The following is a 25,256-nucleotide window of genomic DNA, read 5'->3' on the forward strand; positions in this document are numbered from 1 at the left end:
CGGGTTCGAAGGCCGGACATCGCACGGAAGTTGTCTCCTTTACGCAGGAGAGTGTTTTCAACGGTACAAATGGTTTCCCTTCTCCCTTCGTAGGCTAGTGCGGATTACGATTCACAGCATCGTGTGTCTCCATGTGTCGACTTGTCTCGACTTTGCTCGGCTGACGCGAAAGCTGACGCTTGCAAATGGGCGTATATGTAGAGGACAGGCGCTAGAAACGACTGGGAGAGTCCACATCGACAAACACACAACGGACCCTTTCATTTGACTGTGGCCGCACGTTCGCGCCTTTGCGTACCGAGAGCAAGAGGGGGGTCAGCGAGCTGGACCGTACCATTACCGCACAGCAGCACCAAAAACTAAGGAAAAAGGCAAAACTGAAGAAACCAACACACGCGGACTTCCTAGTTCGTCACCCAGCCGAGCACTAACCATGGCCAACGCTGCCTAATTTCGGTAATCGGACATGAACCCGTGTCGTTGGCACGGCATACAAGTTGGCGAGAATGTTGGCAGACGTGCGGACGTCTTAGTCCGTGTACAGATCACTTGGGATTTGCCTGACAGTCTCTCGCGTTGCCTTTTAGGGAAGGAAAATGGAATAGCCCTGAGCCACAACACAACGACCACGGAAACGTCCGTGAGAAGAGCTAAAACCCGGCACGAGGAAACTATGTTCCGCTATTTGTTTTCGGCCGCTCGGGCTATCGGACGTGCGACGCCCGCACTGCTGTCACTGTCGTCTCTAGTAAAATCTCCACGGCGTGTTTCTGCGTAATTTACTTGTTCTATAAGATCAAGGGAGTACGTTAGTTTCAGAATGTTTAAAAAGCATTGTCAGATGTGGGGTTCGAACCCACGCTCCCTTACGGGAAGCAGAGCTTAAATCTGGCGACTTAGACCGCTCGGCCAATCTGACGCGCAAGACAAGCGCTCCAGTGACTTCCATCTCTAGCAAGACCTCAGGAACCTCACTCCGAAATCTGTTTCTTTTTTCGGTAGGATGGAATTATGTCAGTTTCAGAATATGTGAGACGCAATGTCAGATGTGGCGTACTAAACGCACCCTCGCTTTCGGGAAACAATGTGGCGCGTTGGACCGCTTTCTTCCGTCGCTTCCAGTTTGAACTGTGACTAGCAAAACTGTATTTAGTAATAGGAACATTTTCACATTGATGCAAAGAAAACTAGATATTAACGAACGGCGAATGAGACCGTTTCCTAGCAACAGCCACGCTGTGCATTACGCACTCGTGGGAAGCCAATGAAATATTTCATGTGAGGCTCTAACTGTCGGCCTTCACTTTCCAATACTTAGGCACTGCCCCGGTGGTACCGACGCATACATACTGAAACGTCTTTGGATCGTCAGTGAGTACTTCATATTAGAAATTTCGTGTTCGCCCTGATGTGCATTAAAGGGCCAATTTATCAGAGAAAGTCAGTTCTGCGCCTAGTTACAGTATGTCACCCTAGCAGCGCCAGGAAATCGGGTTCAGTGGTGCTCGCGTTGCACTCGGCGTTGAGCGCCTGCAGCGCTATCGCCTTCGGCCTCTGGCGCCAGGAGGGAAGGCGACACATGATGGCGCAAGCAGCGCGTAGCAGAAGGCGGTGGTGGTGTGTCGGTCAGCATGGTTGCTTCCCAAGTAGCTGCTCCGGGTTCGAAGGCCGGACATCGCACGGAAGTTGTCTCCTTTACGCAGGAGAGTGTTTTCAACGGTACAAATGGTTTCCCTTCTCCCTTCGTAGGCTAGTGCGGATTACGATTCACAGCATCGTGTGTCTCCATGTGTCGACTTGTCTCGACTTTGCTCGGCTGACGCGAAAGCTGACGCTTGCAAATGGGCGTATATGTAGAGGACAGGCGCTAGAAACGACTGGGAGAGTCCACATCGACAAACACACAACGGACCCTTTCATTTGACTGTGGCCGCACGTTCGCGCCTTTGCGTACCGAGAGCAAGAGGGGGGTCAGCGAGCTGGACCGTACCATTACCGCACAGCAGCACCAAAAACTAAGGAAAAAGGCAAAACTGAAGAAACCAACACACGCGGACTTCCTAGTTCGTCACCCAGCCGAGCACTAACCATGGCCAACGCTGCCTAATTTCGGTAATCGGACATGAACCCGTGTCGTTGGCACGGCATACAAGTTGGCGAGAATGTTGGCAGACGTGCGGACGTCTTAGTCCGTGTACAGATCACTTGGGATTTGCCTGACAGTCTCTCGCGTTGCCTTTTAGGGAAGGAAAATGGAATAGCCCTGAGCCACAACACAACGACCACGGAAACGTCCGTGAGAAGAGCTAAAACCCGGCACCAGGAAACTATGTTCCGCTATTTGTTTTCGGCCGCTCGGGCTATCGGACGTGCGACGCCCGCACTGCTGTCACTGTCGTCTCTAGTAAAATCTCCACGGCGTGTTTCTGCGTAATTTACTTGTTCTATAAGATCAAGGGAGTACGTTAGTTTCAGAATGTTTAAAAAGCATTGTCAGATGTGGGGTTCGAACCCACGCTCCCTTACGGGAAGCAGAGCTTAAATCTGGCGCCTTAGACCGCTCGGCCAATCTGACGCGCAAGACAAGCGCTCCAGTGACTTCCATCTCTAGCAAGACCTCAGGAACCTCACTCCGAAATCTGTTTCTTTTTTCGGTAGGATGGAATTATGTCAGTTTCAGAATATGTGAGACGCAATGTCAGATGTGGCGTACTAAACGCACCCTCGCTTTCGGGAAACAATGTGGCGCGTTGGACCGCTTTCTTCCGTCGCTTCCAGTTTGAACTGTGACTAGCAAAACTGTATTTAGTAATAGGAACATTTTCACATTGATGCAAAGAAAACTAGATATTAACGAACGGCGAATGAGACCGTTTCCTAGCAACAGCCACGCTGTGCATTACGCACTCGTGGGAAGCCAATGAAATATTTCATGTGAGGCTCTAACTGTCGGCCTTCACTTTCCAATACTTAGGCACTGCCCCGGTGGTACCGACGCATACATACTGAAACGTCTTTGGATCGTCAGTGAGTACTTCATATTAGAAATTTCGTGTTCGCCCTGATGTGCATTAAAGGGCCAATTTATCAGAGAAAGTCAGTTCTGCGCCTAGTTACAGTATGTCACCCTAGCAGCGCCAGGAAATCGGGTTCAGTGGTGCTCGCGTTGCACTCGGCGTTGAGCGCCTGCAGCGCTATCGCCTTCGGCCTCTGGCGCCAGGAGGGAAGGCGACACATGATGGCGCAAGCAGCGCGTAGCAGAAGGCGGTGGTGGTGTGTCGGTCAGCATGGTTGCTTCCCAAGTAGCTGCTCCGGGTTCGAAGGCCGGACATCGCACGGAAGTTGTCTCCTTTACGCAGGAGAGTGTTTTCAACGGTACAAATGGTTTCCCTTCTCCCTTCGTAGGCTAGTGCGGATTACGATTCACAGCATCGTGTGTCTCCATGTGTCGACTTGTCTCGACTTTGCTCGGCTGACGCGAAAGCTGACGCTTGCAAATGGGCGTATATGTAGAGGACAGGCGCTAGAAACGACTGGGAGAGTCCACATCGACAAACACACAACGGACCCTTTCATTTGACTGTGGCCGCACGTTCGCGCCTTTGCGTACCGAGAGCAAGAGGGGGGTCAGCGAGCTGGACCGTACCATTACCGCACAGCAGCACCAAAAACTAAGGAAAAAGGCAAAACTGAAGAAACCAACACACGCGGACTTCCTAGTTCGTCACCCAGCCGAGCACTAACCATGGCCAACGCTGCCTAATTTCGGTAATCGGACATGAACCCGTGTCGTTGGCACGGCATACAAGTTGGCGAGAATGTTGGCAGACGTGCGGACGTCTTAGTCCGTGTACAGATCACTTGGGATTTGCCTGACAGTCTCTCGCGTTGCCTTTTAGGGAAGGAAAATGGAATAGCCCTGAGCCACAACACAACGACCACGGAAACGTCCGTGAGAAGAGCTAAAACCCGGCACCAGGAAACTATGTTCCGCTATTTGTTTTCGGCCGCTCGGGCTATCGGACGTGCGACGCCCGCACTGCTGTCACTGTCGTCTCTAGTAAAATCTCCACGGCGTGTTTCTGCGTAATTTACTTGTTCTATAAGATCAAGGGAGTACGTTAGTTTCAGAATGTTTAAAAAGCATTGTCAGATGTGGGGTTCGAACCCACGCTCCCTTACGGGAAGCAGAGCTTAAATCTGGCGCCCTAGACCGCTCGGCCAATCTGACGCGCAAGACAAGCGCTCCAGTGACTTCCATCTCTAGCAAGACCTCAGGAACCTCACTCCGAAATCTGTTTCTTTTTTCGGTAGGATGGAATTATGTCAGTTTCAGAATATGTGAGACGCAATGTCAGATGTGGCGTACTAAACGCACCCTCGCTTTCGGGAAACAATGTGGCGCGTTGGACCGCTTTCTTCCGTCGCTTCCAGTTTGAACTGTGACTAGCAAAACTGTATTTAGTAATAGGAACATTTTCACATTGATGCAAAGAAAACTAGATATTAACGAACGGCGAATGAGACCGTTTCCTAGCAACAGCCACGCTGTGCATTACGCACTCGTGGGAAGCCAATGAAATATTTCATGTGAGGCTCTAACTGTCGGCCTTCACTTTCCAATACTTAGGCACTGCCCCGGTGGTACCGACGCATACATACTGAAACGTCTTTGGATCGTCAGTGAGTACTTCATATTAGAAATTTCGTGTTCGCCCTGATGTGCATTAAAGGGCCAATTTATCAGAGAAAGTCAGTTCTGCGCCTAGTTACAGTATGTCACCCTAGCAGCGCCAGGAAATCGGGTTCAGTGGTGCTCGCGTTGCACTCGGCGTTGAGCGCCTGCAGCGCTATCGCCTTCGGCCTCTGGCGCCAGGAGGGAAGGCGACACATGATGGCGCAAGCAGCGCGTAGCAGAAGGCGGTGGTGGTGTGTCGGTCAGCATGGTTGCTTCCCAAGTAGCTGCTCCGGGTTCGAAGGCCGGACATCGCACGGAAGTTGTCTCCTTTACGCAGGAGAGTGTTTTCAACGGTACAAATGGTTTCCCTTCTCCCTTCGTAGGCTAGTGCGGATTACGATTCACAGCATCGTGTGTCTCCATGTGTCGACTTGTCTCGACTTTGCTCGGCTGACGCGAAAGCTGACGCTTGCAAATGGGCGTATATGTAGAGGACAGGCGCTAGAAACGACTGGGAGAGTCCACATCGACAAACACACAACGGACCCTTTCATTTGACTGTGGCCGCACGTTCGCGCCTTTGCGTACCGAGAGCAAGAGGGGGGTCAGCGAGCTGGACCGTACCATTACCGCACAGCAGCACCAAAAACTAAGGAAAAAGGCAAAACTGAAGAAACCAACACACGCGGACTTCCTAGTTCGTCACCCAGCCGAGCACTAACCATGGCCAACGCTGCCTAATTTCGGTAATCGGACATGAACCCGTGTCGTTGGCACGGCATACAAGTTGGCGAGAATGTTGGCAGACGTGCGGACGTCTTAGTCCGTGTACAGATCACTTGGGATTTGCCTGACAGTCTCTCGCGTTGCCTTTTAGGGAAGGAAAATGGAATAGCCCTGAGCCACAACACAACGACCACGGAAACGTCCGTGAGAAGAGCTAAAACCCGGCACCAGGAAACTATGTTCCGCTATTTGTTTTCGGCCGCTCGGGCTATCGGACGTGCGACGCCCGCACTGCTGTCACTGTCGTCTCTAGTAAAATCTCCACGGCGTGTTTCTGCGTAATTTACTTGTTCTATAAGATCAAGGGAGTACGTTAGTTTCAGAATGTTTAAAAAGCATTGTCAGATGTGGGGTTCGAACCCACGCTCCCTTACGGGAAGCAGAGCTTAAATCTGGCGCCCTAGACCGCTCGGCCAATCTGACGCGCAAGACAAGCGCTCCAGTGACTTCCATCTCTAGCAAGACCTCAGGAACCTCACTCCGAAATCTGTTTCTTTTTTCGGTAGGATGGAATTATGTCAGTTTCAGAATATGTGAGACGCAATGTCAGATGTGGCGTACTAAACGCACCCTCGCTTTCGGGAAACAATGTGGCGCGTTGGACCGCTTTCTTCCGTCGCTTCCAGTTTGAACTGTGACTAGCAAAACTGTATTTAGTAATAGGAACATTTTCACATTGATGCAAAGAAAACTAGATATTAACGAACGGCGAATGAGACCGTTTCCTAGCAACAGCCACGCTGTGCATTACGCACTCGTGGGAAGCCAATGAAATATTTCATGTGAGGCTCTAACTGTCGGCCTTCACTTTCCAATACTTAGGCACTGCCCCGGTGGTACCGACGCATACATACTGAAACGTCTTTGGATCGTCAGTGAGTACTTCATATTAGAAATTTCGTGTTCGCCCTGATGTGCATTAAAGGGCCAATTTATCAGAGAAAGTCAGTTCTGCGCCTAGTTACAGTATGTCACCCTAGCAGCGCCAGGAAATCGGGTTCAGTGGTGCTCGCGTTGCACTCGGCGTTGAGCGCCTGCAGCGCTATCGCCTTCGGCCTCTGGCGCCAGGAGGGAAGGCGACACATGATGGCGCAAGCAGCGCGTAGCAGAAGGCGGTGGTGGTGTGTCGGTCAGCATGGTTGCTTCCCAAGTAGCTGCTCCGGGTTCGAAGGCCGGACATCGCACGGAAGTTGTCTCCTTTACGCAGGAGAGTGTTTTCAACGGTACAAATGGTTTCCCTTCTCCCTTCGTAGGCTAGTGCGGATTACGATTCACAGCATCGTGTGTCTCCATGTGTCGACTTGTCTCGACTTTGCTCGGCTGACGCGAAAGCTGACGCTTGCAAATGGGCGTATATGTAGAGGACAGGCGCTAGAAACGACTGGGAGAGTCCACATCGACAAACACACAACGGACCCTTTCATTTGACTGTGGCCGCACGTTCGCGCCTTTGCGTACCGAGAGCAAGAGGGGGGTCAGCGAGCTGGACCGTACCATTACCGCACAGCAGCACCAAAAACTAAGGAAAAAGGCAAAACTGAAGAAACCAACACACGCGGACTTCCTAGTTCGTCACCCAGCCGAGCACTAACCATGGCCAACGCTGCCTAATTTCGGTAATCGGACATGAACCCGTGTCGTTGGCACGGCATACAAGTTGGCGAGAATGTTGGCAGACGTGCGGACGTCTTAGTCCGTGTACAGATCACTTGGGATTTGCCTGACAGTCTCTCGCGTTGCCTTTTAGGGAAGGAAAATGGAATAGCCCTGAGCCACAACACAACGACCACGGAAACGTCCGTGAGAAGAGCTAAAACCCGGCACGAGGAAACTATGTTCCGCTATTTGTTTTCGGCCGCTCGGGCTATCGGACGTGCGACGCCCGCACTGCTGTCACTGTCGTCTCTAGTAAAATCTCCACGGCGTGTTTCTGCGTAATTTACTTGTTCTATAAGATCAAGGGAGTACGTTAGTTTCAGAATGTTTAAAAAGCATTGTCAGATGTGGGGTTCGAACCCACGCTCCCTTACGGGAAGCAGAGCTTAAATCTGGCGCCTTAGACCGCTCGGCCAATCTGACGCGCAAGACAAGCGCTCCAGTGACTTCCATCTCTAGCAAGACCTCAGGAACCTCACTCCGAAATCTGTTTCTTTTTTCGGTAGGATGGAATTATGTCAGTTTCAGAATATGTGAGACGCAATGTCAGATGTGGCGTACTAAACGCACCCTCGCTTTCGGGAAACAATGTGGCGCGTTGGACCGCTTTCTTCCGTCGCTTCCAGTTTGAACTGTGACTAGCAAAACTGTATTTAGTAATAGGAACATTTTCACATTGATGCAAAGAAAACTAGATATTAACGAACGGCGAATGAGACCGTTTCCTAGCAACAGCCACGCTGTGCATTACGCACTCGTGGGAAGCCAATGAAATATTTCATGTGAGGCTCTAACTGTCGGCCTTCACTTTCCAATACTTAGGCACTGCCCCGGTGGTACCGACGCATACATACTGAAACGTCTTTGGATCGTCAGTGAGTACTTCATATTAGAAATTTCGTGTTCGCCCTGATGTGCATTAAAGGGCCAATTTATCAGAGAAAGTCAGTTCTGCGCCTAGTTACAGTATGTCACCCTAGCAGCGCCAGGAAATCGGGTTCAGTGGTGCTCGCGTTGCACTCGGCGTTGAGCGCCTGCAGCGCTATCGCCTTCGGCCTCTGGCGCCAGGACGGAAGGCGACACATGATGGCGCAAGCAGCGCGTAGCAGAAGGCGGTGGTGGTGTGTCGGTCAGCATGGTTGCTTCCCAAGTAGCTGCTCCGGGTTCGAAGGCCGGACATCGCACGGAAGTTGTCTCCTTTACGCAGGAGAGTGTTTTCAACGGTACAAATGGTTTCCCTTCTCCCTTCGTACGCTAGTGCGGATTACGATTCACAGCATCGTGTGTCTCCATGTGTCGACTTGTCTCGACTTTGCTCGGCTGACGCGAAAGCTGACGCTTGCAAATGGGCGTATATGTAGAGGACAGGCGCTAGAAACGACTGGGAGAGTCCACATCGACAAACACACAACGGACCCTTTCATTTGACTGTGGCCGCACGTTCGCGCCTTTGCGTACCGAGAGCAAGAGGGGGGTCAGCGAGCTGGACCGTACCATTACCGCACAGCAGCACCAAAAACTAAGGAAAAAGGCAAAACTGAAGAAACCAACACACGCGGACTTCCTAGTTCGTCACCCAGCCGAGCACTAACCATGGCCAACGCTGCCTAATTTCGGTAATCGGACATGAACCCGTGTCGTTGGCACGGCATACAAGTTGGCGAGAATGTTGGCAGACGTGCGGACGTCTTAGTCCGTGTACAGATCACTTGGGATTTGCCTGACAGTCTCTCGCGTTGCCTTTTAGGGAAGGAAAATGGAATAGCCCTGAGCCACAACACAACGACCACGGAAACGTCCGTGAGAAGAGCTAAAACCCGGCACGAGGAAACTATGTTCCGCTATTTGTTTTCGGCCGCTCGGGCTATCGGACGTGCGACGCCCGCACTGCTGTCACTGTCGTCTCTAGTAAAATCTCCACGGCGTGTTTCTGCGTAATTTACTTGTTCTATAAGATCAAGGGAGTACGTTAGTTTCAGAATGTTTAAAAAGCATTGTCAGATGTGGGGTTCGAACCCACGCTCCCTTACGGGAAGCAGAGCTTAAATCTGGCGCCTTAGACCGCTCGGCCAATCTGACGCGCAAGACAAGCGCTCCAGTGACTTCCATCTCTAGCAAGACCTCAGGAACCTCACTCCGAAATCTGTTTCTTTTTTCGGTAGGATGGAATTATGTCAGTTTCAGAATATGTGAGACGCAATGTCAGATGTGGCGTACTAAACGCACCCTCGCTTTCGGGAAACAATGTGGCGCGTTGGACCGCTTTCTTCCGTCGCTTCCAGTTTGAACTGTGACTAGCAAAACTGTATTTAGTAATAGGAACATTTTCACATTGATGCAAAGAAAACTAGATATTAACGAACGGCGAATGAGACCGTTTCCTAGCAACAGCCACGCTGTGCATTACGCACTCGTGGGAAGCCAATGAAATATTTCATGTGAGGCTCTAACTGTCGGCCTTCACTTTCCAATACTTAGGCACTGCCCCGGTGGTACCGACGCATACATACTGAAACGTCTTTGGATCGTCAGTGAGTACTTCATATTAGAAATTTCGTGTTCGCCCTGATGTGCATTAAAGGGCCAATTTATCAGAGAAAGTCAGTTCTGCGCCTAGTTACAGTATGTCACCCTAGCAGCGCCAGGAAATCGGGTTCAGTGGTGCTCGCGTTGCACTCGGCGTTGAGCGCCTGCAGCGCTATCGCCTTCGGCCTCTGGCGCCAGGAGGGAAGGCGACACATGATGGCGCAAGCAGCGCGTAGCAGAAGGCGGTGGTGGTGTGTCGGTCAGCATGGTTGCTTCCCAAGTAGCTGCTCCGGGTTCGAAGGCCGGACATCGCACGGAAGTTGTCTCCTTTACGCAGGAGAGTGTTTTCAACGGTACAAATGGTTTCCCTTCTCCCTTCGTACGCTAGTGCGGATTACGATTCACAGCATCGTGTGTCTCCATGTGTCGACTTGTCTCGACTTTGCTCGGCTGACGCGAAAGCTGACGCTTGCAAATGGGCGTATATGTAGAGGACAGGCGCTAGAAACGACTGGGAGAGTCCACATCGACAAACACACAACGGACCCTTTCATTTGACTGTGGCCGCACGTTCGCGCCTTTGCGTACCGAGAGCAAGAGGGGGGTCAGCGAGCTGGACCGTACCATTACCGCACAGCAGCACCAAAAACTAAGGAAAAAGGCAAAACTGAAGAAACCAACACACGCGGACTTCCTAGTTCGTCACCCAGCCGAGCACTAACCATGGCCAACGCTGCCTAATTTCGGTAATCGGACATGAACCCGTGTCGTTGGCACGGCATACAAGTTGGCGAGAATGTTGGCAGACGTGCGGACGTCTTAGTCCGTGTACAGATCACTTGGGATTTGCCTGACAGTCTCTCGCGTTGCCTTTTAGGGAAGGAAAATGGAATAGCCCTGAGCCACAACACAACGACCACGGAAACGTCCGTGAGAAGAGCTAAAACCCGGCACGAGGAAACTATGTTCCGCTATTTGTTTTCGGCCGCTCGGGCTATCGGACGTGCGACGCCCGCACTGCTGTCACTGTCGTCTCTAGTAAAATCTCCACGGCGTGTTTCTGCGTAATTTACTTGTTCTATAAGATCAAGGGAGTACGTTAGTTTCAGAATGTTTAAAAAGCATTGTCAGATGTGGGGTTCGAACCCACGCTCCCTTACGGGAAGCAGAGCTTAAATCTGGCGCCTTAGACCGCTCGGCCAATCTGACGCGCAAGACAAGCGCTCCAGTGACTTCCATCTCTAGCAAGACCTCAGGAACCTCACTCCGAAATCTGTTTCTTTTTTCGGTAGGATGGAATTATGTCAGTTTCAGAATATGTGAGACGCAATGTCAGATGTGGCGTACTAAACGCACCCTCGCTTTCGGGAAACAATGTGGCGCGTTGGACCGCTTTCTTCCGTCGCTTCCAGTTTGAACTGTGACTAGCAAAACTGTATTTAGTAATAGGAACATTTTCACATTGATGCAAAGAAAACTAGATATTAACGAACGGCGAATGAGACCGTTTCCTAGCAACAGCCACGCTGTGCATTACGCACTCGTGGGAAGCCAATGAAATATTTCATGTGAGGCTCTAACTGTCGGCCTTCACTTTCCAATACTTAGGCACTGCCCCGGTGGTACCGACGCATACATACTGAAACGTCTTTGGATCGTCAGTGAGTACTTCATATTAGAAATTTCGTGTTCGCCCTGATGTGCATTAAAGGGCCAATTTATCAGAGAAAGTCAGTTCTGCGCCTAGTTACAGTATGTCACCCTAGCAGCGCCAGGAAATCGGGTTCAGTGGTGCTCGCGTTGCACTCGGCGTTGAGCGCCTGCAGCGCTATCGCCTTCGGCCTCTGGCGCCAGGAGGGAAGGCGACACATGATGGCGCAAGCAGCGCGTAGCAGAAGGCGGTGGTGGTGTGTCGGTCAGCATGGTTGCTTCCCAAGTAGCTGCTCCGGGTTCGAAGGCCGGACATCGCACGGAAGTTGTCTCCTTTACGCAGGAGAGTGTTTTCAACGGTACAAATGGTTTCCCTTCTCCCTTCGTAGGCTAGTGCGGATTACGATTCACAGCATCGTGTGTCTCCATGTGTCGACTTGTCTCGACTTTGCTCGGCTGACGCGAAAGCTGACGCTTGCAAATGGGCGTATATGTAGAGGACAGGCGCTAGAAACGACTGGGAGAGTCCACATCGACAAACACACAACGGACCCTTTCATTTGACTGTGGCCGCACGTTCGCGCCTTTGCGTACCGAGAGCAAGAGGGGGGTCAGCGAGCTGGACCGTACCATTACCGCACAGCAGCACCAAAAACTAAGGAAAAAGGCAAAACTGAAGAAACCAACACACGCGGACTTCCTAGTTCGTCACCCAGCCGAGCACTAACCATGGCCAACGCTGCCTAATTTCGGTAATCGGACATGAACCCGTGTCGTTGGCACGGCATACAAGTTGGCGAGAATGTTGGCAGACGTGCGGACGTCTTAGTCCGTGTACAGATCACTTGGGATTTGCCTGACAGTCTCTCGCGTTGCCTTTTAGGGAAGGAAAATGGAATAGCCCTGAGCCACAACACAACGACCACGGAAACGTCCGTGAGAAGAGCTAAAACCCGGCACGAGGAAACTATGTTCCGCTATTTGTTTTCGGCCGCTCGGGCTATCGGACGTGCGACGCCCGCACTGCTGTCACTGTCGTCTCTAGTAAAATCTCCACGGCGTGTTTCTGCGTAATTTACTTGTTCTATAAGATCAAGGGAGTACGTTAGTTTCAGAATGTTTAAATAGCATTGTCAGATGTGGGGTTCGAACCCACGCTCCCTTACGGGAAGCAGAGCTTAAATCTGGCGCCTTAGACCGCTCGGCCAATCTGACGCGCAAGACAAGCGCTCCAGTGACTTCCATCTCTAGCAAGACCTCAGGAACCTCACTCCGAAATCTGTTTCTTTTTTCGGTAGGATGGAATTATGTCAGTTTCAGAATATGTGAGACGCAATGTCAGATGTGGCGTACTAAACGCACCCTCGCTTTCGGGAAACAATGTGACGCGTTGGACCGCTTTCTTCCGTCGCTTCCAGTTTGAACTGTGACTAGCAAAACTGTATTTAGTAATAGGAACATTTTCACATTGATGCAAAGAAAACTAGATATTAACGAACGGCGAATGAGACCGTTTCCTAGCAACAGCCACGCTGTGCATTACGCACTCGTGGGAAGCCAATGAAATATTTCATGTGAGGCTCTAACTGTCGGCCTTCACTTTCCAATACTTAGGCACTGCCCCGGTGGTACCGACGCATACATACTGAAACGTCTTTGGATCGTCAGTGAGTACTTCATATTAGAAATTTCGTGTTCGCCCTGATGTGCATTAAAGGGCCAATTTATCAGAGAAAGTCAGTTCTGCGCCTAGTTACAGTATGTCACCCTAGCAGCGCCAGGAAATCGGGTTCAGTGGTGCTCGCGTTGCACTCGGCGTTGAGCGCCTGCAGCGCTATCGCCTTCGGCCTCTGGCGCCAGGAGGGAAGGCGACACATGATGGCGCAAGCAGCGCGTAGCAGAAGGCGGTGGTGGTGTGTCGGTCAGCATGGTTGCTTCCCAAGTAGCTGCTCCGGGTTCGAAGGCCGGACATCGCACGGAAGTTGTCTCCTTTACGCAGGAGAGTGTTTTCAACGGTACAAATGGTTTCCCTTCTCCCTTCGTAGGCTAGTGCGGATTACGATTCACAGCATCGTGTGTCTCCATGTGTCGACTTGTCTCGACTTTGCTCGGCTGACGCGAAAGCTGACGCTTGCAAATGGGCGTATATGTAGAGGACAGGCGCTAGAAACGACTGGGAGAGTCCACATCGACAAACACACAACGGACCCTTTCATTTGACTGTGGCCGCACGTTCGCGCCTTTGCGTACCGAGAGCAAGAGGGGGGTCAGCGAGCTGGACCGTACCATTACCGCACAGCAGCACCAAAAACTAAGGAAAAAGGCAAAACTGAAGAAACCAACACACGCGGACTTCCTAGTTCGTCACCCAGCCGAGCACTAACCATGGCCAACGCTGCCTAATTTCGGTAATCGGACATGAACCCGTGTCGTTGGCACGGCATACAAGTTGGCGAGAATGTTGGCAGACGTGCGGACGTCTTAGTCCGTGTACAGATCACTTGGGATTTGCCTGACAGTCTCTCGCGTTGCCTTTTAGGGAAGGAAAATGGAATAGCCCTGAGCCACAACACAACGACCACGGAAACGTCCGTGAGAAGAGCTAAAACCCGGCACGAGGAAACTATGTTCCGCTATTTGTTTTCGGCCGCTCGGGCTATCGGACGTGCGACGCCCGCACTGCTGTCACTGTCGTCTCTAGTAAAATCTCCACGGCGTGTTTCTGCGTAATTTACTTGTTCTATAAGATCAAGGGAGTACGTTAGTTTCAGAATGTTTAAAAAGCATTGTCAGATGTGGGGTTCGAACCCACGCTCCCTTACGGGAAGCAGAGCTTAAATCTGGCGCCCTAGACCGCTCGGCCAATCTGACGCGCAAGACAAGCGCTCCAGTGACTTCCATCTCTAGCAAGACCTCAGGAACCTCACTCCGAAATCTGTTTCTTTTTTCGGTAGGATGGAATTATGTCAGTTTCAGAATATGTGAGACGCAATGTCAGATGTGGCGTACTAAACGCACCCTCGCTTTCGGGAAACAATGTGGCGCGTTGGACCGCTTTCTTCCGTCGCTTCCAGTTTGAACTGTGACTAGCAAAACTGTATTTAGTAATAGGAACATTTTCACATTGATGCAAAGAAAACTAGATATTAACGAACGGCGAATGAGACCGTTTCCTAGCAACAGCCACGCTGTGCATTACGCACTCGTGGGAAGCCAATGAAATATTTCATGTGAGGCTCTAACTGTCGGCCTTCACTTTCCAATACTTAGGCACTGCCCCGGTGGTACCGACGCATACATACTGAAACGTCTTTGGATCGTCAGTGAGTACTTCATATTAGAAATTTCGTGTTCGCCCTGATGTGCATTAAAGGGCCAATTTATCAGAGAAAGTCAGTTCTGCGCCTAGTTACAGTATGTCACCCTAGCAGCGCCAGGAAATCGGGTTCAGTGGTGCTCGCGTTGCACTCGGCGTTGAGCGCCTGCAGCGCTATCGCCTTCGGCCTCTGGCGCCAGGAGGGAAGGCGACACATGATGGCGCAAGCAGCGCGTAGCAGAAGGCGGTGGTGGTGTGTCGGTCAGCATGGTTGCTTCCCAAGTAGCTGCTCCGGGTTCGAAGGCCGGACATCGCACGGAAGTTGTCTCCTTTACGCAGGAGAGTGTTTTCAACGGTACAAATGGTTTCCCTTCTCCCTTCGTACGCTAGTGCGGATTACGATTCACAGCATCGTGTGTCTCCATGTGTCGACTTGTCTCGACTTTGCTCGGCTGACGCGAAAGCTGACGCTTGCAAATGGGCGTATATGTAGAGGACAGGCGCTAGAAACGACTGGGAGAGTCCACATCGACAAACACACAACGGACCCTTTCATTTGACTCTGGCCGCACGTTCGCGCCTTTGCGTACCGAGAGCAAGAGGGGGGTCAGCGAGCTGGACCGTACCATTACCGCACAGCAGCACCAAAAACTAAGGAAAAAGGCAAAACTGAAGAAACCAACACACGCGGACTTCCTAGTTCGTCACCCAGCCGAGCACTAACCATGGCCAACGCTGCCTAATTTCGGTAATCGGACATGAACCCGTGTCGTTGGCACGGCATACAAGTTGGCGAGAATGTTGGCAGACGTGCGGACGTCTTAGTCCGTGTACAGATCACTTGGGATTTGCCTGACAGTCTCTCGCGTTGCCTTTTAGGGAAGGAAAATGGAATAGCCCTGAGCCACAACACAACGACCACGGAAACGTCCGTGAGAAGAGCTAAAACCCGGCACCAGGAAACTATGTTCCGCTATTTGTTTTCGGCCGCTTGGGCTATCGGACGTGCGACGCCCGCACTGCTGTCACTGTCGTCTCTAGTAAAATCTCCACGGCGTGTTTCTGCGTAATTTACTTGTTCTATAAGATCAAGGGAGTACGTTAGTTTCAGAATGTTTAAAAAGCATTGTCAGATGTGGGGTTCGAACCCACGCTCCCTTACGGGAAGCAGAGCTTAAATCTGGCGCCCTAGACCGCTCGGCCAATCTGACGCGCAAGACAAGCGCTCCAGTGACTTCCATCTCTAGCAAGACCTCAGGAACCTCACTCCGAAATCTGTTTCTTTTTTCGGTAGGATGGAATTATGTCAGTTTCAGAATATGTGAGACGCAATGTCAGATGTGGCGTACTAAACGCACCCTCGCTTTCGGGAAACAATGTGGCGCGTTGGACCGCTTTCTTCCGTCGCTTCCAGTTTGAACTGTGACTAGCAAAACTGTATTTAGTAATAGGAACATTTTCACATTGATGCAAAGAAAACTAGATATTAACGAACGGCGAATGAGACCGTTTCCTAGCAACAGCCACGCTGTGCATTACGCACTCGTGGGAAGCCAATGAAATATTTCATGTGAGGCTCTAACTGTCGGCCTTCACTTTCCAATACTTAGGCACTGCCCCGGTGGTACCGACGCATACATACTGAAACGTCTTTGGATCGTCAGTGAGTACTTCATATTAGAAATTTCGTGTTCGCCCTGATGTGCATTAAAGGGCCAATTTATCAGAGAAAGTCAGTTCTGCGCCTAGTTACAGTATGTCACCCTAGCAGCGCCAGGAAATCGGGTTCAGTGGTGCTCGCGTTGCACTCGGCGTTGAGCGCCTGCAGCGCTATCGCCTTCGGCCTCTGGCGCCAGGAGGGAAGGCGACACATGATGGCGCAAGCAGCGCGTAGCAGAAGGCGGTGGTGGTGTGTCGGTCAGCATGGTTGCTTCCCAAGTAGCTGCTCCGGGTTCGAAGGCCGGACATCGCACGGAAGTTGTCTCCTTTACGCAGGAGAGTGTTTTCAACGGTACAAATGGTTTCCCTTCTCCCTTCGTAGGCTAGTGCGGATTACGATTCACAGCATCGTGTGTCTCCATGTGTCGACTTGTCTCGACTTTGCTCGGCTGACGCGAAAGCTGACGCTTGCAAATGGGCGTATATGTAGAGGACAGGCGCTAGAAACGACTGGGAGAGTCCACATCGACAAACACACAACGGACCCTTTCATTTGACTGTGGCCGCACGTTCGCGCCTTTGCGTACCGAGAGCAAGAGGGGGGTCAGCGAGCTGGACCGTACCATTACCGCACAGCAGCACCAAAAACTAAGGAAAAAGGCAAAACTGAAGAAACCAACACACGCGGACTTCCTAGTTCGTCACCCAGCCGAGCACTAACCATGGCCAACGCTGCCTAATTTCGGTAATCGGACATGAACCCGTGTCGTTGGCACGGCATACAAGTTGGCGAGAATGTTGGCAGACGTGCGGACGTCTTAGTCCGTGTACAGATCACTTGGGATTTGCCTGACAGTCTCTCGCGTTGCCTTTTAGGGAAGGAAAATGGAATAGCCCTGAGCCACAACACAACGACCACGGAAACGTCCGTGAGAAGAGCTAAAACCCGGCACGAGGAAACTATGTTCCGCTATTTGTTTTCGGCCGCTCGGGCTATCGGACGTGCGACGCCCGCACTGCTGTCACTGTCGTCTCTAGTAAAATCTCCACGGCGTGTTTCTGCGTAATTTACTTGTTCTATAAGATCAAGGGAGTACGTTAGTTTCAGAATGTTTAAAAAGCATTGTCAGATGTGGGGTTCGAACCCACGCTCCCTTACGGGAAGCAGAGCTTAAATCTGGCGCCCTAGACCGCTCGGCCAATCTGACGCGCAAGACAAGCGCTCCAGTGACTTCCATCTCTAGCAAGACCTCAGGAACCTCACTCCGAAATCTGTTTCTTTTTTCGGTAGGATGGAATTATGTCAGTTTCAGAATATGTGAGACGCAATGTCAGATGTGGCGTACTAAACGCACCCTCGCTTTCGGGAAACAATGTGGCGCGTTGGACCGCTTTCTTCCGTCGCTTCCAGTTTGAACTGTGACTAGCAAAACTGTATTTAGTAATAGGAACATTTTCACATTGATGCAAAGAAAACTAGATATTAACGAACGGCGAATGAGACCGTTTCCTAGCAACAGCCACGCTGTGCATTACGCACTCGTGGGAAGCCAATGAAATATTTCATGTGAGGCTCTAACTGTCGGCCTTCACTTTCCAATACTTAGGCACTGCCCCGGTGGTACCGACGCATACATACTGAAACGTCTTTGGATCGTCAGTGAGTACTTCATATTAGAAATTTCGTGTTCGCCCTGATGTGCATTAAAGGGCCAATTTATCAGAGAAAGTCAGTTCTGCGCCTAGTTACAGTATGTCACCCTAGCAGCGCCAGGAAATCGGGTTCAGTGGTGCTCGCGTTGCACTCGGCGTTGAGCGCCTGCAGCGCTATCGCCTTCGGCCTCTGGCGCCAGGAGGGAAGGCGACACATGATGGCGCAAGCAGCGCGTAGCAGAAGGCGGTGGTGGTGTGTCGGTCAGCATGGTTGCTTCCCAAGTAGCTGCTCCGGGTTCGAAGGCCGGACATCGCACGGAAGTTGTCTCCTTTACGCAGGAGAGTGTTTTCAACGGTACAAATGGTTTCCCTTCTCCCTTCGTACGCTAGTGCGGATTACGATTCACAGCATCGTGTGTCTCCATGTGTCGACTTGTCTCGACTTTGCTCGGCTGACGCGAAAGCTGACGCTTGCAAATGGGCGTATATGTAGAGGACAGGCGCTAGAAACGACTGGGAGAGTCCACATCGACAAACACACAACGGACCCTTTCATTTGACTCTGGCCGCACGTTCGCGCCTTTGCGTACCGAGAGCAAGAGGGGGGTCAGCGAGCTGGACCGTACCATTACCGCACAGCAGCACCAAAAACTAAGGAAAAAGGCAAAACTGAAGAAACCAACACACGCGGACTTCCTAGTTCGTCACCCAGCCGAGCACTAACCATGGCCAACGCTGCCTAATTTCGGTAATCGGACATGAACCCGTGTCGTTGGCACGGCATACAAGTTGGCGAGAATGTTGGCAGACGTGCGGACGTCTTAGTCCGTGTACAGATCACTTGGGATTTGCCTGACAGTCTCTCGCGTTGCCTTTTAGGGAAGGAAAATGGAATAGCCCTGAGCCACAACACAACGACCACGGAAACGTCCGTGAGAAGAGCTAAAACCCGGCACCAGGAAACTATGTTCCGCTATTTGTTTTCGGCCGCTTGGGCTATCGGACGTGCGACGCCCGCACTGCTGTCACTGTCGTCTCTAGTAAAATCTCCACGGCGTGTTTCTGCGTAATTTACTTGTTCTATAAGATCAAGGGAGTACGTTAGTTTCAGAATGTTTAAAAAGCATTGTCAGATGTGGGGTTCGAACCCACGCTCCCTTACGGGAAGCAGAGCTTAAATCTGGCGCCCTAGACCGCTCGGCCAATCTGACGCGCAAGACAAGCGCTCCAGTGACTTCCATCTCTAGCAAGACCTCAGGAACCTCACTCCGAAATCTGTTTCTTTTTTCGGTAGGATGGAATTATGTCAGTTTCAGAATATGTGAGACGCAATGTCAGATGTGGCGTACTAAACGCACCCTCGCTTTCGGGAAACAATGTGGCGCGTTGGACCGCTTTCTTCCGTCGCTTCCAGTTTGAACTGTGACTAGCAAAACTGTATTTAGTAATAGGAACATTTTCACATTGATGCAAAGAAAACTAGATATTAACGAACGGCGAATGAGACCGTTTCCTAGCAACAGCCACGCTGTGCATTACGCACTCGTGGGAAGCCAATGAAATATTTCATGTGAGGCTCTAACTGTCGGCCTTCACTTTCCAATACTTAGGCACTGCCCCGGTGGTACCGACGCATACATACTGAAACGTCTTTGGATCGTCAGTGAGTACTTCATATTAGAAATTTCGTGTTCGCCCTGATGTGCATTAAAGGGCCAATTTATCAGAGAAAGTCAGTTCTGCGCCTAGTTACAGTATGTCACCCTAGCAGCGCCAGGAAATCGGGTTCAGTGGTGCTCGCGTTGCACTCGGCGTTGAGCGCCTGCAGCGCTATCGCCTTCGGCCTCTGGCGCCAGGAGGGAAGGCGACACATGATGGCGCAAGCAGCGCGTAGCAGAAGGCGGTGGTGGTGTGTCGGTCAGCATGGTTGCTTCCCAAGTAGCTGCTCCGGGTTCGAAGGCCGGACATCGCACGGAAGTTGTCTCCTTTACGCAGGAGAGTGTTTTCAACGGTACAAATGGTTTCCCTTCTCCCTTCGTAGGCTAGTGCGGATTACGATTCACAGCATCGTGTGTCTCCATGTGTCGACTTGTCTCGACTTTGCTCGGCTGACGCGAAAGCTGACGCTTGCAAATGGGCGTATATGTAGAGGACAGGCGCTAGAAACGACTGGGAGAGTCCACATCGACAAACACACAACGGACCCTTTCATTTGACTGTGGCCGCACGTTCGCGCCTTTGCGTACCGAGAGCAAGAGGGGGGTCAGCGAGCTGGACCGTACCATTACCGCACAGCAGCACCAAAAACTAAGGAAAAAGGCAAAACTGAAGAAACCAACACACGCGGACTTCCTAGTTCGTCACCCAGCCGAGCACTAACCATGGCCAACGCTGCCTAATTTCGGTAATCGGACATGAACCCGTGTCGTTGGCACGGCATACAAGTTGGCGAGAATGTTGGCAGACGTGCGGACGTCTTAGTCCGTGTACAGATCACTTGGGATTTGCCTGACAGTCTCTCGCGTTGCCTTTTAGGGAAGGAAAATGGAATAGCCCTGAGCCACAACACAACGACCACGGAAACGTCCGTGAGAAGAGCTAAAACCCGGCACGAGGAAACTATGTTCCGCTATTTGTTTTCGGCCGCTCGGGCTATCGGACGTGCGACGCCCGCACTGCTGTCACTGTCGTCTCTAGTAAAATCTCCACGGCGTGTTTCTGCGTAATTTACTTGTTCTATAAGATCAAGGGAGTACGTTAGTTTCAGAATGTTTAAAAAGCATTGTCAGATGTGGGGTTCGAACCCACGCTCCCTTACGGGAAGCAGAGCTTAAATCTGGCGCCCTAGACCGCTCGGCCAATCTGACGCGCAAGACAAGCGCTCCAGTGACTTCCATCTCTAGCAAGACCTCAGGAACCTCACTCCGAAATCTGTTTCTTTTTTCGGTAGGATGGAATTATGTCAGTTTCAGAATATGTGAGACGCAATGTCAGATGTGGCGTACTAAACGCACCCTCGCTTTCGGGAAACAATGTGGCGCGTTGGACCGCTTTCTTCCGTCGCTTCCAGTTTGAACTGTGACTAGCAAAACTGTATTTAGTAATAGGAACATTTTCACATTGATGCAAAGAAAACTAGATATTAACGAACGGCGAATGAGACCGTTTCCTAGCAACAGCCACGCTGTGCATTACGCACTCGTGGGAAGCCAATGAAATATTTCATGTGAGGCTCTAACTGTCGGCCTTCACTTTCCAATACTTAGGCACTGCCCCGGTGGTACCGACGCATACATACTGAAACGTCTTTGGATCGTCAGTGAGTACTTCATATTAGAAATTTCGTGTTCGCCCTGATGTGCATTAAAGGGCCAATTTATCAGAGAAAGTCAGTTCTGCGCCTAGTTACAGTATGTCACCCTAGCAGCGCCAGGAAATCGGGTTCAGTGGTGCTCGCGTTGCACTCGGCGTTGAGCGCCTGCAGCGCTATCGCCTTCGGCCTCTGGCGCCAGGAGGGAAGGCGACACATGATGGCGCAAGCAGCGCGTAGCAGAAGGCGGTGGTGGTGTGTCGGTCAGCATGGTTGCTTCCCAAGTAGCTGCTCCGGGTTCGAAGGCCGGACATCGCACGGAAGTTGTCTCCTTTACGCAGGAGAGTGTTTTCAACGGTACAAATGGTTTCCCTTCTCCCTTCGTAGGCTAGTGCGGATTACGATTCACAGCATCGTGTGTCTCCATGTGTCGACTTGTCTCGACTTTGCTCGGCTGACGCGAAAGCTGACGCTTGCAAATGGGCGTATATGTAGAGGACAGGCGCTAGAAACGACTGGGAGAGTCCACATCGACAAACACACAACGGACCCTTTCATTTGACTGTGGCCGCACGTTCGCGCCTTTGTGTACCGAGAGCAAGAGGGGGGTCAGCGAGCTGGACCGTACCATTACCGCACAGCAGCACCAAAAACTAAGGAAAAAGGCAAAACTGAAGAAACCAACACACGCGGACTTCCTAGTTCGTCACCCAGCCGAGCACTAACCATGGCCAACGCTGCCTAATTTCGGTAATCGGACATGAACCCGTGTCGTTGGCACGGCATACAAGTTGGCGAGAATGTTGGCAGACGTGCGGACGTCTTAGTCCGTGTACAGATCACTTGGGATTTGCCTGACAGTCTCTCGCGTTGCCTTTTAGGGAAGGAAAATGGAATAGCCCTGAGCCACAACACAACGACCACGGAAACGTCCGTGAGAAGAGCTAAAACCCGGCACGAGGAAACTATGTTCCGCTATTTGTTTTCGGCCGCTCGGGCTATCGGACGTGCGACGCCCGCACTGCTGTCACTGTCGTCTCTAGTAAAATCTCCACGGCGTGTTTCTGCGTAATTTACTTGTTCTATAAGATCAAGGGAGTACGTTAGTTTCAGAATGTTTAAAAAGCATTGTCAGATGTGGGGTTCGAACCCACGCTCCCTTACGGGAAGCAGAGCTTAAATCTGGCGCCTTAGACCGCTCGGCCAATCTGACGCGCAAGACAAGCGCTCCAGTGACTTCCATCTCTAGCAAGACCTCAGGAACCTCACTCCGAAATCTGTTTCTTTTTTCGGTAGGATGGAATTATGTCAGTTTCAGAATATGTGAGACGCAATGTCAGATGTGGCGTACTAAACGCACCCTCGCTTTCGGGAAACAATGTGGCGCGTTGGACCGCTTTCTTCCGTCGCTTCCAGTTTGAACTGTGACTAGCAAAACTGTATTTAGTAATAGGAACATTTTCACATTGATGCAAAGAAAACTAGATATTAACGAACGGCGAATGAGACCGTTTCCTAGCAACAGCCACGCTGTGCATTACGCACTCGTGGGAAGCCAATGAAATATTTCATGTGAGGCTCTAACTGTCGGCCTTCACTTTCCAATACTTAGGCACTGCCCCGGTGGTACCGACGCATACATACTGAAACGTCTTTGGATCGTCAGTGAGTACTTCATATTAGAAATTTCGTGTTCGCCCTGATGTGCATTAAAGGGCCAATTTATCAGAGAAAGTCAGTTCTGCGCCTAGTTACAGTATGTCACCCTAGCAGCGCCAGGAAATCGGGTTCAGTGGTGCTCGCGTTGCACTCGGCGTTGAGCGCCTGCAGCGCTATCGCCTTCGGCCTCTGGCGCCAGGAGGGAAGGCGACACATGACGGCGCAAGCAGCGCGTAGCAGAAGGCGGTGGTGGTGTGTCGGTCAGCATGGTTGCTTCCCAAGTAGCTGCTCCGGGTTCGAAGGCCGGACATCGCACGGAAGTTGTCTCCTTTACGCAGGAGAGTGTTTTCAACGGTACAAATGGTTTCCCTTCTCCCTTCGTAGGCTAGTGCGGATTACGATTCACAGCATCGTGTGTCTCCATGTGTCGACTTGTCTCGACTTTGCTCGGCTGACGCGAAAGCTGACGCTTGCAAATGGGCGTATATGTAGAGGACAGGCGCTAGAAACGACTGGGAGAGTCCACATCGACAAACACACAACGGACCCTTTCATTTGACTGTGGCCGCACGTTCGCGCCTTTGCGTACCGAGAGCAAGAGGGGGGTCAGCGAGCTGGACCGTACCATTACCGCACAGCAGCACCAAAAACTAAGGAAAAAGGCAAAACTGAAGAAACCAACACACGCGGACTTCCTAGTTCGTCACCCAGCCGAGCACTAACCATGGCCAACGCTGCCTAATTTCGGTAATCGGACATGAACCCGTGTCGTTGGCACGGCATACAAGTTGGCGAGAATGTTGGCAGACGTGCGGACGTCTTAGTCCGTGTACAGATCACTTGGGATTTGCCTGACAGTCTCTCGCGTTGCCTTTTAGGGAAGGAAAATGGAATAGCCCTGAGCCACAACACAACGACCACGGAAACGTCCGTGAGAAGAGCTAAAACCCGGCACGAGGAAACTATGTTCCGCTATTTGTTTTCGGCCGCTCGGGCTATCGGACGTGCGACGCCCGCACTGCTGTCACTGTCGTCTCTAGTAAAATCTCCACGGCGTGTTTCTGCGTAATTTACTTGTTCTATAAGATCAAGGGAGTACGTTAGTTTCAGAATGTTTAAAAAGCATTGTCAGATGTGGGGTTCGAACCCACGCTCCCTTACGGGAAGCAGAGCCTAAATCTGGCGCCTTAGACCGCTCGGCCAATCTGACGCGCAAGACAAGCGCTCCAGTGACTTCCATCTCTAGCAAGACCTCAGGAACCTCACTCCGAAATCTGTTTCTTTTTTCGGTAGGATGGAATTATGTCAGTTTCAGAATATGTGAGACGCAATGTCAGATGTGGCGTACTAAACGCACCCTCGCTTTCGGGAAACAATGTGGCGCGTTGGACCGCTTTCTTCCGTCGCTTCCAGTTTGAACTGTGACTAGCAAAACTGTATTTAGTAATAGGAACATTTTCACATTGATGCAAAGAAAACTAGATATTAACGAACGGCGAATGAGACCGTTTCCTAGCAACAGCCACGCTGTGCATTACGCACTCGTGGGAAGCCAATGAAATATTTCATGTGAGGCTCTAACTGTCGGCCTTCACTTTCCAATACTTAGGCACTGCCCCGGTGGTACCGACGCATACATACTGAAACGTCTTTGGATCGTCAGTGAGTACTTCATATTAGAAATTTCGTGTTCGCCCTGATGTGCATTAAAGGGCCAATTTATCAGAGAAAGTCAGTTCTGCGCCTAGTTACAGTATGTCACCCTAGCAGCGCCAGGAAATCGGGTTCAGTGGTGCTCGCGTTGCACTCGGCGTTGAGCGCCTGCAGCGCTATCGCCTTCGGCCTCTGGCGCCAGGAGGGAAGGCGACACATGATGGCGCAAGCAGCGCGTAGCAGAAGGCGGTGGTGGTGTGTCGGTCAGCATGGTTGCTTCCCAAGTAGCTGCTCCGGGTTCGAAGGCCGGACATCGCACGGAAGTTGTCTCCTTTACGCAGGAGAGTGTTTTCAACGGTACAAATGGTTTCCCTTCTCCCTTCGTAGGCTAGTGCGGATTACGATTCACAGCATCGTGTGTCTCCATGTGTCGACTTGTCTCGACTTTGCTCGGCTGACGCGAAAGCTGACGCTTGCAAATGGGCGTATATGTAGAGGACAGGCGCTAGAAACGACTGGGAGAGTCCACATCGACAAACACACAACGGACCCTTTCATTTGACTGTGGCCGCACGTTCGCGCCTTTGCGTACCGAGAGCAAGAGGGGGGGTCAGCGAGCTGGACCGTACCATTACCGCACAGCAGCACCAAAAACTAAGGAAAAAGGCAAAACTGAAGAAACCAACACACGCGGACTTCCTAGTTCGTCA

The 25,256-nt window shown here is 51.4% G+C and overlaps 15 non-coding genes across 15 annotated transcripts; all 15 read right to left on the reverse strand.

Annotated features, from left to right (window-relative positions):
- Positions 1-835: 835 nt before the first annotated feature.
- Positions 836-919, reverse strand: Trnal-uaa. Its single transcript has one exon. It is a non-coding gene; the product is annotated as a tRNA-Leu (tRNA).
- A 1,572-nt stretch (positions 920-2,491) lies between these two features.
- Trnal-uaa lies at positions 2,492-2,575 on the reverse strand. The gene has a single exon. It is a non-coding gene; the product is annotated as a tRNA-Leu (tRNA).
- Positions 2,576-4,147: 1,572 nt separating this feature from the next.
- Trnal-uaa lies at positions 4,148-4,231 on the reverse strand. The gene has a single exon. It is a non-coding gene; the product is annotated as a tRNA-Leu (tRNA).
- Positions 4,232-5,803: 1,572 nt separating this feature from the next.
- Positions 5,804-5,887, reverse strand: Trnal-uaa. The gene has a single exon. It is a non-coding gene; the product is annotated as a tRNA-Leu (tRNA).
- A 1,572-nt stretch (positions 5,888-7,459) lies between these two features.
- Positions 7,460-7,543, reverse strand: Trnal-uaa. The gene has a single exon. It is a non-coding gene; the product is annotated as a tRNA-Leu (tRNA).
- A 1,572-nt stretch (positions 7,544-9,115) lies between these two features.
- On the reverse strand, positions 9,116-9,199 carry Trnal-uaa. The gene has a single exon. It is a non-coding gene; the product is annotated as a tRNA-Leu (tRNA).
- A 1,572-nt stretch (positions 9,200-10,771) lies between these two features.
- Trnal-uaa lies at positions 10,772-10,855 on the reverse strand. Its single transcript has one exon. It is a non-coding gene; the product is annotated as a tRNA-Leu (tRNA).
- Positions 10,856-12,427: 1,572 nt separating this feature from the next.
- Positions 12,428-12,511, reverse strand: Trnal-uaa. Its single transcript has one exon. It is a non-coding gene; the product is annotated as a tRNA-Leu (tRNA).
- Positions 12,512-14,083: 1,572 nt separating this feature from the next.
- On the reverse strand, positions 14,084-14,167 carry Trnal-uaa. The gene has a single exon. It is a non-coding gene; the product is annotated as a tRNA-Leu (tRNA).
- A 1,572-nt stretch (positions 14,168-15,739) lies between these two features.
- On the reverse strand, positions 15,740-15,823 carry Trnal-uaa. The gene has a single exon. It is a non-coding gene; the product is annotated as a tRNA-Leu (tRNA).
- A 1,572-nt stretch (positions 15,824-17,395) lies between these two features.
- Trnal-uaa lies at positions 17,396-17,479 on the reverse strand. Its single transcript has one exon. It is a non-coding gene; the product is annotated as a tRNA-Leu (tRNA).
- A 1,572-nt stretch (positions 17,480-19,051) lies between these two features.
- Positions 19,052-19,135, reverse strand: Trnal-uaa. Its single transcript has one exon. It is a non-coding gene; the product is annotated as a tRNA-Leu (tRNA).
- Positions 19,136-20,707: 1,572 nt separating this feature from the next.
- Trnal-uaa lies at positions 20,708-20,791 on the reverse strand. Its single transcript has one exon. It is a non-coding gene; the product is annotated as a tRNA-Leu (tRNA).
- A 1,572-nt stretch (positions 20,792-22,363) lies between these two features.
- On the reverse strand, positions 22,364-22,447 carry Trnal-uaa. The gene has a single exon. It is a non-coding gene; the product is annotated as a tRNA-Leu (tRNA).
- A 1,572-nt stretch (positions 22,448-24,019) lies between these two features.
- Positions 24,020-24,103, reverse strand: Trnal-uag. The gene has a single exon. It is a non-coding gene; the product is annotated as a tRNA-Leu (tRNA).
- Positions 24,104-25,256: the final 1,153 nt, after the last annotated feature.

The sequence above is a fragment of the Schistocerca piceifrons genome, unplaced genomic scaffold, assembly GCF_021461385.2.
Source record: "Schistocerca piceifrons isolate TAMUIC-IGC-003096 unplaced genomic scaffold, iqSchPice1.1 HiC_scaffold_1279, whole genome shotgun sequence".
Lineage (NCBI taxonomy): Eukaryota > Metazoa > Arthropoda > Insecta > Orthoptera > Acrididae > Schistocerca > Schistocerca piceifrons.